At 37.7% G+C, this 15,451-nt stretch overlaps 1 pseudogene; it reads right to left on the bottom strand.

Annotated features, from left to right (window-relative positions):
* Positions 1-13,467: 13,467 nt before the first annotated feature.
* LOC143683306 (ADP-ribosylation factor-like protein 4D) lies at positions 13,468-14,054 on the bottom strand (annotated as a pseudogene).
* Between the last annotated feature and the right edge of the window lie 1,397 nt (positions 14,055-15,451).

Raw genomic sequence — 15,451 nt, 5'->3', positions numbered from 1 at the left:
AGTGTTGTGAACCTTAGAAAAGCCATGTGCTTTAATCCTCATTCAATATTGTTTGGTGGGATCTTTTTTATTAAGTTCTTTCCATGGAGAGATGTACCACCTAATTGTGCTTGCTATATTAGTCCAGCTTCCAGAATGGGGCAGTGTACTGGTTTCAAGTGTTGTGAACCCTAGAAAAGCCAAGTGCTTTAATCCTCATTCAATATTGTTTGGTGGGATCTTTTTTATTAAGTTCTTTCCATGGAGAGATGTCCCACCTAATTGTGGGTGGTACCTTTTGATTAGGTGGTTTCCATGGAGATGCGTCTCCACCCATTCAACATGGATTGTTTACCAGAATCCCCAGAGTCCTTTAAGAGAGAGCCTTTTAGAAAAAGTCTTCAGAGCTGACATAGACAGAGACCTTTGGAGATGTAGAAAGAAAACACCCCCAGGGAAGCCATTTGAAATGAGAAGCAAAGCTAGACATTGCCATGTGCCTTCTGAGCAGACAGAGAAATTCCAAATATCATGGGCTCTTTCTTTCTCTGGATGCCTTAGTTTGGACATTTTTATGGCCTTAGAACTATAAACTTGTAGTGTAATAAAGTCCCTTTTAAAAAGCCATTCCATTTCTGGTATATTGTTTATTGACAGCATTACCAAACTAAAACAGTCACATCTGGACTAGGATGGACAAGGAGGATGAATGAGAAATACCCCTTGTTGGTTGATACTGAAGCAATAGGGATGTTTGTATTACTAAGCCTTTCTTCCTGATGGAGTCACATTCCATCTGTGAATCAACACAACTGCCCACATCCCATCCATGCATTTAAACTCTAAAAGTGGATAGAGATAAGAAAAAAGGGGACAAGAGGTGGAGGTGATTTATGATTAAGTGAGGGGAGGAAAAAGAAAGAATGTTTAGGGAAGGGAAGTAGAAGTTAGAAAGATATTTTTTATTCAATGAATTGTTCTTTGAAGTGTTCATTTTCCTCACTTGAAGAGGATGTTATCACGTAAGAACTTTGAGAGAAATGCATAAAAGCCTACTATAAGTAAATTCTTATACTATTTTTGTTTCTGTACATATGTTAAAATGACTAGAGAGTGAAAGAGTCTATGAACGCTCATATTATAGTGTGAAATTATTGAGGTGGTCTTAATGGCTTCTGCAGAAAATTCAGGGACCACTGATTGTCACCACTAAGAAGAAAGAACATTCTAACGCTAAATAATTCAATTTGTTTGCTACTAAAATTACCCTTTCCATACCAACAGAAAAGATCGTATGCATTAACTCTGTCACAAACAAACAAAAAGGATCAAGACAAAAAGACACATGCACTCACATTCTCTCATTAGACTGTAAAGCTAATTCAATTCAAGAATGATTCAGTATTTCCCAAGACTGGCTCACATCATCCAACAAAGAAAAACAGCACTACAGTTAACTCCTGTAGAAAACTTAATGACTACTGAAACTTTTCCAAATGCTTAAATGTAGAAGTTGGTTAATCCTCTTGACAACATTATTTTGTAGATATTACTATAATCCTATTTTATAGATGAGGAAATTCGGGCACAGAGAGTTTAAGTGACTTGCTCAAGGTCCTGTGACTAGCAAGTGAAGATCCTAAGAATCAAACCCACACAATGGGGCTTCAGGGCTCATAACACTTCTGCTCTGCTCTTCTTGGAAAGAGGGCACCAAATTAGAGTCACTCAGGTATGAGATCAGAATTTGATTTCCAACAAAGATGATTGGATCTTCTTTTTTTGCATTTAAAATTGCAAAATAATATTGTGATGGCAAAATCAAGTTTTAAAAGGAAATGAAGTCATCTTTTATCTCCTCAAGCTTTGTGGTTAAACTATTTTTATTTTTCCTTGGTATTCTAAAGTTTATTCAAATGCATACAGAATTTTTATATGGTTGTAACCTTAATACAATATACAATTTTATATTCTAATTATTCTGTTTTCCCCTGGAGTAATTTTAATATTCCTACACAATCAAATAATTATATATTTTTAATTACTGTCTAATATTTAAAAGAATTGAAAAAACATAACTTATTAAATTATTTCCTGTTATTAGCCATTTCAGTTGCTTATTTCCTTTTATGAGTAATGCCGTAGTGGATTTGCATGAAACGTTTTCTTAGAACATATCATGAATCTCCTTATAATTCATGAATTCTATTGCCAGATTATGTTCTAATTTATTCTGTCATCCAAATGCGTAAGTGCAATAAAATTACCATAACTTTGCCAGGACTTGGAATTAGAGTTATTTTACATTTTCATAGTATAGAAGTGTTCTAATTGGTTTCTTTGATGTAGTGGGGTCATAAATTGATGCCATATGCACTGATGTGCTTTCAAAATAGTAGCATCATTATTTTTTATGGTGATCTTATTTTCCATCCAACCTTGTAGCCATCCATCTAGCCACTTTCCAAACAATTCAGAGCAGGTTGAGTCACATCACAATCCCTGAACTTTTTTTTTTAATTAAATTTTCTTTAATTGACAAACCAAAACAACATACAAACATGAACATTCTTTTTTTTTTTTTTTTTTTTTTTTTTTTTAGAAGGAAGGAAGGATGGAAGGAAGGAAGGGAGGAAGAAAGGGAAACATCTTTAAACATTTTCTTGTTTTATTATATTTTGTTTGTTTGTTTTTTTTACATGGGCTGGGGCTGGGAATCGAACCGGGGTCCTCCGGCATGGCAGGCAAGCACTCTTGCCCGCTGAGCCACCGCGGCCCGCCCAATCAAACATGAACATTCTTAACATACAAATATTCCATATATGGTGTACAATTAATGGCTCACAATATCATCACATAGCAGTATATTCATCACCGTGATCATTTCTCAGAACATTTACAGCACTCTAGAAAAAGAATTCAAAAGAAAAAACTCATACATACCATACCCTTTACCTCTCCCTCTCATTGACCACTAATATTTCCTTCTACCCAATATATTTCAACCTTTGTTCCCCATATTTTTTCCTATATCCCTTACCACATTCCCTTTCATTGATCACTAGCATTTTTTTTTAATTAAAAACATTTTTTAAAAACATAACAACATACAAACACGGACATTCTTACCATATGATCATTCCATTCCTGGTATATAATTAATAACTCACAATATCATCACATAGTCATATATTCACCACCATAATTATTTCTAAGAATATTTGCATCAATTCAGAAAAAGAAATAAGAAAAAAACTCATACACTATACTCTTCACCCCTCCCTCTCATTGACTGCTAGTATTTCCATCTACTCAATTTGCTTTAACATTTGTTCCCCATATTATTTATTTATTTTCAATCCATATTTTTTACTCATCTATTCATACCATAGATAAAAGGAGCATCAGACTCAAGGTTTTCATAATCACATAGTCACATTGCAAAAGCTATATCATTATACATTCATCTTCAAGAAACATGGCTACTGGAACACAGCTCTACAGTTTCAGGCACTTTCCTCTAGCCCCTCTAATACATCTTAAACTAAAAAAGGGACAATCCCTTAACTTTTAACACTTCCACGCACATTTCCTTTGAAAAATAATAACCCCGACACAACCACTACAAGTGCAGTCATCAAGCTAAGAAAAATTCAACACTGACACAAAGCCTATACTTCACATTCCAATTTTTTCCTATGTCCCAACAATGTCCCCTGAGCCCTCTCTCCTCCATTCCCAGATCCCATCCAGTATCATGCATTGCATTTAACCATCATTATCCCTTTAGTTTATCTTTCTTTTTATTAACTGTGGAAACATATATTCAAGACAAATCTTCCCATTCCAGCTCCTCCCAAGCATACCATTCAGTGAGATCAATTGCATTCACTAGGTTACATTACTATCACCACCATCCATTACTAGAAATTTTTCCTCACCCCAAACAGAAACCCTGTACCCTTGGTAACCTATACTCCACTTTCTGCCTCATAGAATTTGCATTTTCTCTATTTTTTTTGTGTGTGTGTGGTTACCAGGGGCTTAATTTAATATACTAAATCTAAAACAATCTTGTTTTCTTTGATATGAACTTGGCTTCGATGGCATACTTAAATTATGTTCTTATACCTCTCCATTTCCCTACCTTCATGTTTTTATTTACACAAATTATGTATTTATACATTATGAGTCCCAAACTATTTATTTATCATTATATTTTATATGCCTTTTCAATCCCAAAGGAAATAAAAAGTAGAGGTACAAACCAAAAATACAATACTACTAGAATTTGTTTTACCCGTGTCATTATCTTTACCGTAGATCCTTATTTCTTCTCATGGCTTCAGTCAGTTATGCAGTGTCCAAAACTTCCTTTAGCATTTCTTGTAGGGCTTGTCTAATGGTGATGAAGTCCCTAGCTGTTGTTCATTTGGGAATGTCTTAATCTCACCCTCACCTTTAAAAGGCAATTCTGTAGCATATAGAATTCTTAGTTGGCAATATTTGCTCTCAGCACTTTAAATATGTCTTCCCATTGCCTTCTATGGTTACTGAAGAAAAAAATCAGCATTTAATCTTATTAAGGCTCCCTTGTACATGAAATGTTGTTTCTCTTATGGATAAAGAATTCTCTCTTTATCTATTGCAGTTGACAGTTTGATTATACTATGTCACAGAGTAGCTTTATTGGGGTTTACCCTGTTTGGAGTTCATTGAGCATGTTGGATGTATATAGCCATGTCCTTTGTTAAATTTGGGAAGATTTTAACCATTATTTCTTCAACTATACTCTCTACCTCTTTGTCTCCATCTCATCCACCTGAGACTTCCACAATGCATATATTGTTTCACTTGATGGTGTCCTACAAGTTCCTCGGGCTCTGTTCACTTTCTTTATTCTTTCTTTTTTCTGCTCCTCAGACTGGGTGATTTCAATGTTTTATCTTCAAGTTCCCTGATTCTTTCTTCTGCCAGCTCCAATCCACTACTGAACCCCTCTAGGGAATTTTTAATTTCTGTTAGTATAATCTTCAATTCTATTTAATTCCTCATCATAATTTCCATCTATCTATTGATATTCTCTTTATGTTCATATATCATTTTCCTGATTTCCTTTAGCTCTTTGAGCAGATTTAGGACCATTTAAAAGCCATTGTCTGGAATGTCCCAGATCTGATCCTCCTCACTGATGGTTTCTAATGCTTTAATGTTCACCTTTTCCTGACATTGCTTACTGTTTCTTTGCATGTTTTTAAATCTTTTTCTGAAACCTGGGCATTTTGATATTTTAATTTTATTGCTGGAATTTGGACTCTGAGGCATCTGTTCCTTAAACATGCATCCAGCTAGTGTTATCACTGAGCTTTCCTTGAAAGGGCTAACTTTGGGCAGGGTTAGATTACTAAAATCCTATCCTACCCATGGTTGGCATATAGTTGGGGAGTTTAAATACCCTTGCAACAGTACAGTGAAGGAATACTGTAGGTCTTGCCATTGGAAGGCAAATTGATCCTAGTCCTCCTCCAGATTGGAATGATGAAAAAGTCATTTGCCAGGTTAATGAGCACATACCAAATGCCAGTGGAGGACTTAATAGCTTCTATGAGAGTCACAATGTTTGGGGCCATGGGTGCCAAAGGGAACACATCTGCATTCAAGCACTGATAGTTTATAGTTAGTTGCCAGGCTCCAATTGTTTTTTTCATTGGCCACATTGGGCTTTTATAGGCAGAGATAGTGGAGCAGAGGACACTACAGATTTAAGGTGATTTATGTTCTGTAATGTCCTTTTTCCTCATCAGGGAGTGGATGTTGTCACTGGTAGACAATGCAGTAGGATACAGAAGCACTGGGGTTGCATGGTCTATCACTCACCCAATTATCATGGCCAGAATTTACTGGGATGATGGAGTATATCCTGTAACCTTGTATTTGCTGCTGGGATGTGCAGCAGTGCAGGGTATCAATTTCTATAATGCAGTCCCTGGTAGGAAACTACAGGGGCAGCCAAAGGGCTAAAGGTACACACCTGTCCCCATAACTGTGTGAAATGCCAAAATCTCCCAATTCTATTGGGTGATAACCCTCTCCCTTTGGCATCCCCTGTAATGAGTGTACCTGGGCAACTGTATTTAAAAGCACCATAAAGGTTTGTTCACTGCCCCAAAATAGCACACACACTGGGGCATATCACCCTCAGTTCCTTGGGTCTGAATGAGGCCCTTGACCCCACCCCTAGGCCATTTTCAACTTAGTCAAGTCTGGGTAAAGAGGTCCTTCCCAGGGGCCAGGGTCCAACCTGAAGGGAGAGGCAGGAGATTTTCTGGATCCTCTTCTTCTCTACTGCCCTTATCTGGGGATTGTGGGGAAGGGGTTGGACAGGAGAAGATTGTCCCTGTTTAGCCAGTATCCCTCCTTCTAATTTATATTTTTCCCACATTTCTCCATTGGAGATCCCGTTTATGGTGTCCTTTGAGATCCACAAGAACATAGCTTGGTGAATGGGGATCCCAAGAAGAAGGTGTTCTAGTTTGCTAGCTGCCGGAATGCAACACACCAGAGATGGATGGGCTTTTAATAAAAGGGGATTTATTTTGTTAGTTCCTCAGAAGAAAGACAGTTAACTTTCATCTGAGGTTCTTTCTTATGTGGGAAGGCTCAGGGTGATCTCCGCTGGTCTTCTCTCCAGGCCTCTGGGTTCCAACAACTTTCCCCAGGGTAATTCCTTTCCGCATCTCCAAAGACCTGGGCTGAGCTGCGAGTGCTGGGATGAGGTATGCTGAGCTGCTTGGGCTATGCTATGTTGAGGTCTCTCATTTAAGCACCAGCCAATTAAGTCAAACGTCATTCATTGCAGCAGACACGCCTCCTAGCCGACTGCAGATATAATTAGCAACAGATGAGGTTCACGTACCATTGGCTCATGTCTGCAGCAACAAAACTAGGTGCCTTCACCTGGCCAAGTTGACAACTGAATCTAACTACCACAGAAGGGTACAATAAACCTGCTAAATTGCATCTCCCAGAGGAAACCCTGAGGTAAGAAGAACCAGTTTGTTGCCCCATTCAGGGGACCTCTTTCTAATTCTTATACTAACCTCAAGATCAGTTTGGGTGGCCTGAGTACAGGTATACCTTGTAGAACAGATATAAGGAGTCATGAGCCAGAAGAATATACACAAGACAATGGAAGCCCCAATTTCATTGATCACAGTGCCGAACCAGCTAGCCAACTTCCTGGCATGCTTAGGATAATTCTCAAAATCCAATCTATCACTACCTTTGGCCCAAAGGATGGAGACAGCATGCTCTAGGTACCCTTGCCACAGATTGTACCTCTATCCCAGCTGGCAGGGCATGGACATATGTGGTAGTTAGGTTCAGGTGTCAACTTGGCCAGATGAAGGTGCCTAGTTTCACTGATGTGGACATGAGCCAATGGCATGTGAACCTCATCTGTTGCTGATTACATCTGCAGTCGACAAGGAGGCATGCTTGCAGTGAACGGTGTTTGATTTAACTGGCTGGTGCTTAAATGAGAGAGCTCAACATGGCATAGCCCAAGCAGCTCAGCATACCTCATCTCAGCACTTGCAGCTCAGCCCAGGCCTTTGGAGATGCAGAAAGGAATCACCCTGAGGAAAGTTTTTGGAACCCAGAGGCCTGGAGAGAAGGTCAGCAGAGATTACCCTGTGCCTTCCCGCATAAAAAAGAACCTCAGTTGAAAGTTAACTGCCTTTCCTTTGAAGAACTAACAAAATAAATCCCCTTTTATTAATAGCCAACCCATCTCTGGTGTGTGGCATCCCGGCAGGTAGCAAACTAGAAAACAACCCTTTAATTTAACCTACAGAACCATGAGTCTTGTGTTACCCAGGAAGCTCCAGATAGCATATAACAAAGGAAATGCAGAAGTGATATAAAAAAAGAGGGGGCATCAAAAAATCAACCCACTCCATACTTCTCTGGGCACCCTGCATGCTGGGCCTTAGCCTGTGGCGTGAGTTGTTATATAGTGCATTGCGGGAACTCAGTCTTCGTATGTCTTTTCTTAAAGGTCTTTTCCTTTATGCTCTGCTTGACTTTTTGTTAGTTTTTTTATTCTTACTAGAGTTAGGAAGTTCTCTCTTTTTTTTCTACTCCTCGCCTCCCTTTGTTCCACTATCCAAGTTTAGTCAACAGTATTCTTTCATAACATCTTTTTTTTTGCTCTTAAATGTGTAAGCATGATTATTCTTGATTTATTTATTTTAAATTATATTTTGATTGCCTCTCAGCTCTTATACAGTGTTAAGCAGCAATCATATTCCATGTCCCAACTTTTTTTTCCTTCTGCTTTCACATTTTAAAAATTATTTTATTTCTTCATAAAAAGTTATATTATTTTGTCATCATTTTCTCCCATTGGTTTTTGTCTTCTGCAGTTAACTATATTAAATGCTCATTTCTAGTCTTTTTACTGAATTTCTCTAGTCATAATATAGTTAGTAGAAGTTATATATCTGGCAATTCCTTCAAGAAAAACTGTTGTGAAAAATATTGCCAAAGTAATATTTTTGCATGTTCAAAACTGTTTATGTGTAGTGTTCATAGTAGAGGTATGCAGTTTAGTTGGATATAAATTTTTAGGCTCAAACTTCTTAACTTTAGTATTTTGTAAATGTTGTTCAATTTCCTACTGAGGTTGAATGTTGCTACAGAGAAATCTGGTCATCCTGACTTTCTTTTACACATAGAGTGATTTTATAATATCTCTTCAAGAATGAGGCACTTTTGATGTGGAATAGAGCAATAGCTGCATAGGGAGCTGGGAAGGCAAGTGTAACCCAGGGTTCTCCCCATTAACCTGGGATGTATGGGTACCTAACTCATTAGTGTGCTTTCATTTGTGAAGAGTTGGTTTTATTTTCCTCAGAGAACATGAATTATGTGAATGATGTCTTTCAACCATGGATATTTCAATTACAGTATCTTCAGTACTTTAAATATTTTGAGAATTTCCATTTCATTTTATTTTCTTCTCAACCTCCCTTATTGTGCTTTCCAGTGTTTAGTCTCTTTATTACCTCTCCCAATTCTGTCTTCATTTCTTTCATGCGTATGTATGATTCTTTTGTGTGTATGTAAGTTCTGCCAACATGTTTCATGCCTACTTGTTGTCTTGCCATTTATTTGTTCAATTATTATTTTTATATAAACACTAAGAGAGGGCCGTTCTACCAATCAGAGATAGAATTCACATGAACACAAATACCATAATATTTAAATAAATATTTCACCAACTATTGGAGGTATAAAAAGAAATTCAGGAAGGTAGTCATACATGGAGTACCCATATATCCAAAAGTAGAGATCTATTTTCTAATGATAGGAATTTCATTTATTTTTAAATTTCAAGATATCACTTATTAAAGTTTATTACACATTAGATGATGAGGAAAAGTTCAATAAGAGCAATATACAAAATGATCCAAACCTCTTTTCTGACTATAATGTAATAAACCAGAATTAATAACTAAAATAAACACAAAGCCTTGGCAATTAAAAAACTATCTCCTAAATGGCTCATGGGTACAATAGAAAATTAAAATCGCAATTACAACATAGAAATAACAATAATTAGTACATTCTTTATTAAAACTCATGAGGTATAAACAAATTTTTACTCAGATAAAAATTCATAGTTTAAAAACCTCTGTTTTATTAAATGAGAATGAAAATAAAGTACAAAACTTTTAGCACAAGAAGTTAGAAAAAGAACAATAAAAGTTATCTAAGAAGAGAATATAAAAGGAACAAATATACTTAAAATCAAATCAACACATTGGAATATTGAAATAAATAAGAGATAATGAAAATGCTGGGTTGATTCTTTGAAGGACAAAAGAATTTGTCATATCAATAGTGCAAATTTTTTAAAGGACATAGAATTTCTAGGCTTTAAAATTTTTCCTGGAATACTACAGTAGGTGAATCTATCATTAGCTGATTTTTATCTAACTGTGTATAAGAAAGAGGCCTACCCTGAACTCCTTTTAAAAATAGCATAATCTCCCCAGTACTTTATCTCTATTTTTCCACTGTTTCCATAATCCCTGTCAACTTTTAGCATACTATCGATTTTATTTATTAAAATTTTTTTCTTGTTTATTTTCTCTTCCCCAGCCTCAACTAAAGGACAAAGTCTATAAGAGTAGGATTTCATTTAGTTTCTAGCATATTGCAGGTGTTAAATAAATATTAGTTGAATATATTAATAAAAGTAATCTGACCTTCATAGCAACAATAACAAGTAAATGAAATATATAGAAATGCACAAAAATGAAAATAATTGATTATTTAGTCCTACTCTATTTACATGAGAAAACAGAGGGAAAAGGAATTAAAATGATCTTTCTAACATCCCAGAGTCATGTAGATGAAAGAGCTGTAGTCTCTGGGTTCCTGGTCCATTTGCTTTTTCACTATACTTATGGCTTTTCTTCTTCCAACACTGAGCACCTGATCTTATAATTTTCATCTGACTGGTACATCAGATTCGAGATTTGTCCACGTGTAATGTGAAAGCTCCAAAGCACAAGGAAGTTAATATGCTGGCAACACTTTCATAGCTATTTAGTGTAGAGCTTCTGACACGGCTCCCAAATGCATTGTCTGCTGTTCCCCCAACTCCCTTTAACTCAGAGGCATAAACCATAAGCATAATCAGCCAATGTTCATCCACTAGTGTGTTTTACCTTTTAAAGTCTTCTAAAGGACTCAAATCACAAATCTTTTTGGTAAGATTTCATTAGTCATGTGTTAGTTGGCTAGAGTTCATCCCCTAATAGTTTTCTCAAAAGGACTTAATGTGAATAATGTTTTCTGAACTTTACTTGTTCAAAACTCTCTGTAGTTGTTCTATTTAAAGAACAAGTTGACTGAACTTCGTTCCCTTGTATGTATTGTGTGTTTTTTCAACGTCTTCTGGCATTGAATGTTCCCATGAAGAAGTCATGATGACAAACTGATTTTCTTCTTTTTTAAGTGACTTAATCTCTTTGCATATACGATAATAAATAATTATTTATTTTTCTTTGAATCCAGTATGTTTACAGAACATGTGGTAATGTTGACATCTAGGCTATTTTTTCTCTATAGACTAGAGTTTCTCTATAGGAACTATTTCAACATGCAGTCAAGCTATCTCATTTTTCAGGAAAGTTTTTTAAATTATATTTTAAATTTCATGTTTCATTGGTTTTGATGTTCTTCTTAGGAGTCTCTAATTATGGTATGATGGATTGCATCTGCCTATCATCTATATTTTTATTTTTCCCCAATATACCCTCTCTCTGCCTTCATTTACATTTTATCTTCTTCAATCTTATTTCTATCCATGCATTTCTTACTGGGCTATCCATGATAGTCTATTCTCCCTTGAGTTCCTTATAATTTTGTCTTCATTTCTGAAATGATTTGCTGTTTGTAACTTTTTACTGCTGATTAACTTTTTTCCTGAATTGTGGAAGTTCTTATTCCACAACCTTTTTTTCTTGGGTATCATTCTCTCATCTTTTTTTTTTTTCCTGTTCTACGATCTTCCTTCATATCTATACTTTTTCACTAATTGGGTTACATTGTTACACTGTAATATTGTAATATTATTGTAATAATGTGGTAGCATTATTTTTTTCTGGTAAGTTTTCCTCATCTACAGAAATGTTTTGTCTTTTTTTCACGTTTTTTTCTTACTTTGTCTTTGTATGGAAGCTGTGTTTATTTTCTATTTTGTGAATAATAATGGAATACATTAAGTTTTCTTGGTGAATTAGTAGGAGCTTACCACAAATGTAATATGGGGCCAGAGTAGCTTTCCAGACATCACTATTGAAAAGTTCCCTCCCTTCATAGTGATGGAGTCTGTGCTGGTTTGAAAGGATCATGTACCTTGGAAAAGCCATGTTTTAATCCTGATCCATCCTGTGGAGGCAGCTGTTTCTTTTAATCCCTATCCAACACTGTAGGTTGGGAATCTGATTAGATTATCTCCATGGAGATATGACACACCCAATTGGGGGTATTAACCCTTGATTAGAGAGAGATACGACTCCACCTATTCTAGGTGGGTCTTGATTAGTTTCCTGGAATCCTTCAAAAGAGGAAACATTTTGAAGACAGCCGCAAGAGAACCATAAGAACCATGAGAGCCCAGGCAGCCAAAGACCTTTGGAGATGAACAAGGAAAATGCCCTTGAGGAGCTTCATGAAACAAGAGATCTGGAGAGAAAGCTAGCAGACATTGCCATGTTCACCATGTGCCTTTCCAGTTGAGAGAGGAACCCTGTACTTCATTGGCCTTTCTTGAGTGAAGTAACTTCTTGTTGGTACCTTAATTTGGACATTTTTATAGACCTGCTTTAATTGGGGCATTTTCATGGCTTTAGAAATGTAAACTTGAAGCTTAATAAATTTCCCTTTTTAAAAAATATTCTGGGTATATCACATTCCGGCAGCTAGCAAACTAGAACGGAGTCTTTCTGTGTAGGCACACCTCTTCTGATTCTCAGAAATTATCCTGGTTTTAGATGATCTCTGCCTCCATCTCTAGGCATTCCCAGCTTTCTACCCAGGGACACAGACCTTGTTTTCCACAGTGATACACTCCCCCTCCACACACACTTTTATTTTTTTTTTACAATGACTTCAGTCTTTAATAATTTACAATCAAATGCTAAAAAAAGTGTCAATAATAATAACACAGAGGATACACAAACTTATAAAAAAGATTGTAGATTTACAGATGAGATACCAGTCCTTGGCACTTTCATATAGGCTCAAAAATAAGACTATTATGACTGGTACCCCTAGAAAAGCAGCCTGGGGAGACTCCCCATTCATGGGGGAAGGGGAGAGGGTAAGTTACACTCATCCCAAATACATTCCATCTTTCATGCAAATTCAATTAAAATGCCGGAAAAGAAAAATGAGAAACAAGGTCTAATAGAGTCATTATTTCCCTTCAGCTCACATAATCCTGCCCCTACTTCTACAGTGTGAAGATGAGGGAAAGATGGGCAAAGACACCTCATTTCCAGTCCCCCTCCCCAAACCAGATACCAAAGCAGGACCCAGGGACACCTTAGTCCTTCATTAAAGTGGGCAGGTCTTACATCCCAGTACCATCTGTCGGGCCCGAAACATTACTCATTATAAACAGCCTGCTAAGATGGCCTTTATAAGTTCCAGGGGAGCATGATAACAGCATAGCTTGTGTAGCCAATAATGTAATGTGCATGTATCTAATCATGCATCCCATGAGTGAAGTTACTTGTTGGAAAAATGCCACTCTTGTGTAACAGCTCTGTAAGCATCAGAGCAGAGGGAATGATTAAAAATGACCACTCTACCAGCAGTTCCTGGTGTCTTAGAATTCACTACCAGACCAGAGCAACCAAACCTTAAGCTGGAACCTGACACCTCCTGGATGCCCAACTGTACAGACTGCTACAAGGGGGTAGGGAGCCGCTTCAGGTCACCCTCTCTTCTTGGGTACCCAGGCTGCCTTCCTTTTGAAGTTCTTTTCCCAGAGCTTTCAAGGCCTTGTGGCAGGCCCAGCCCATTCTTTGAGCTGCAGTCCTGCAAGTGGGTGAGCATGGCAGGTGCCATCTTGCAGGCTGCCAGCCTGTTCTTCACCTCAGCTTTGTTGGCCAGCATTGGCATGGGCATACCTGGTTGTTCATCACCCATCTGATTTGCTGTGTCTACTCCTTGGCCTCCTCCAGCTGTTTGGCCTCAGCAGCATCCACCACAAACACCTGTGTAGGAGCTCCACAGTGGTTGTAGTCCCCCCTCAGCCCCTGGCACCCCACACGTGAAAAATGATGCCATGAGACTCCCTCCAGGGGCACCCAGATCTTTTCCATGTTGAACCTTTGGGTGGAGACTCACTAGACAAACTCCTTGCACTTGAGGCAGTAAGGGAAAAAAGTCTTTATAGCCGAGTCCATCCAGAAGGCCATGACATAGAGGACTTGAAAGAAGGGTAAAAAGGAAGAGGCAGTGGGTGCCTTCTCAGTCATCTGGTTCCCCATGGTGCATTCCAGGTGAGTCAGGGTCCCAGGGTTTCCAGTAAGAGAAAAGGATGGCCTTGAAATCATAAGTCCTTGGGCCTCAGCTGGGTTACCTTCTGTTAGCTGCTCTCTGCCTGCACCTTTCCTGTACCTGCACACCAGTACCTCTGAATGCACTCACCTTTTTTAATTCTTCTTTTCTTTTTTAAGCTTTCTCTTGCTGACATCTCCTAGATCTGCCATCTTACTTTCCCACCCTCCTTTCCAGGGCTGCAAACTCTCCTTCTCCTTGTGCTAGGGACCTACTTAGTGGCTGGCTTCATGGAGCCTTCCTTTTCAAGATGAGGCATCTCCTGGGAGTGGACATTTGAGGGCATGAATGACTCCTGCCACTTTGTGTTCATCACAGTGTGCTATCTGTGGTCTCTGCTTGTCCCTTTAGTTTCAATTGCCAGTTGCCGTGTCCATGTGAGTTTATGGCATTCTGTTTCTATATTCTAGTAAATATGTGCTTAAGCTTTTTACCTTTTTCCTTGTTTTTCCCTCTGTGTTTTCCAGTAGGACTCTTCAGAATTAAGCCACCAAATTCCTAGTAGAAGAAAATATCTCTTCCCCGAGTTTAGCATTTCTGCTTTATTGTATTCATTAATAGTGGCTACAATTTATATTATATATTAATCATGTAAATTTTAATTCTTCCTAGAATATTTATAAGAGTTTCTATCTATTTTGTTGTATTTCCACCAACTTTTTCTGGCATTTCTTTATTGCCCAGATGCTATTTCAGGTTTTTTAAGCAAAAATTCCCCCCCCCCCCCCCATTTTATTGATGTTGTGCTACCTCTTTTTTTTTTGTTTTAATCTTATGTTAGGAAAATCAGTTTTCTTGGAAGAACCTTTTTCAGACTATTCTTGCTTCTGGGAGAAAAAGTAGTTTCCAGGCATTGTAATTATAAGGTCCCTCCTTTGTTGTTACGTGCACTCTTTTCTTCAGATATGGTGCTTCTGTATTTCTCTGGGTGAGTATATCTTCTCTGTTTCCATAAACTAAACCACATCTAGAAGGGTCTCTGCCATTACCCTTTCCCACATTGACTGCTGCAATCAAGGCACATGACCTTGGTGTTACAAGGTGAGACTTTCACTTTCAACAGGTAAATAATTGCTACTGAATTCTGAGATTTGCTGCTCATGTCTCTTTCTACCTATCCCCCAAGGTTTATGCACTGGTTGATCTCAGTTCTTTTTGATCTCAGCCAGCTCACAGCAGGTCTTCTGGAGGTTGTAGTAGACAAGGACTAAGTGTTGCACTTTTTCTCCAGAAAAAAAAAAAAACTGCCACTTTGGGAAATCTGTCTCCATACTTTTCCTGGTGTTATCTGGATGACTTTTGCCAGTTGTCAGATTTTTTCAGAGCT

This window comes from Tamandua tetradactyla, chromosome 5, assembly GCF_023851605.1.
Source record: "Tamandua tetradactyla isolate mTamTet1 chromosome 5, mTamTet1.pri, whole genome shotgun sequence".
NCBI classification, from domain to species: domain Eukaryota; kingdom Metazoa; phylum Chordata; class Mammalia; order Pilosa; family Myrmecophagidae; genus Tamandua; species Tamandua tetradactyla.
Note: the sequence above shows the minus strand (reverse complement) of the source record. Positions and strands in the feature narration are given on the sequence as shown.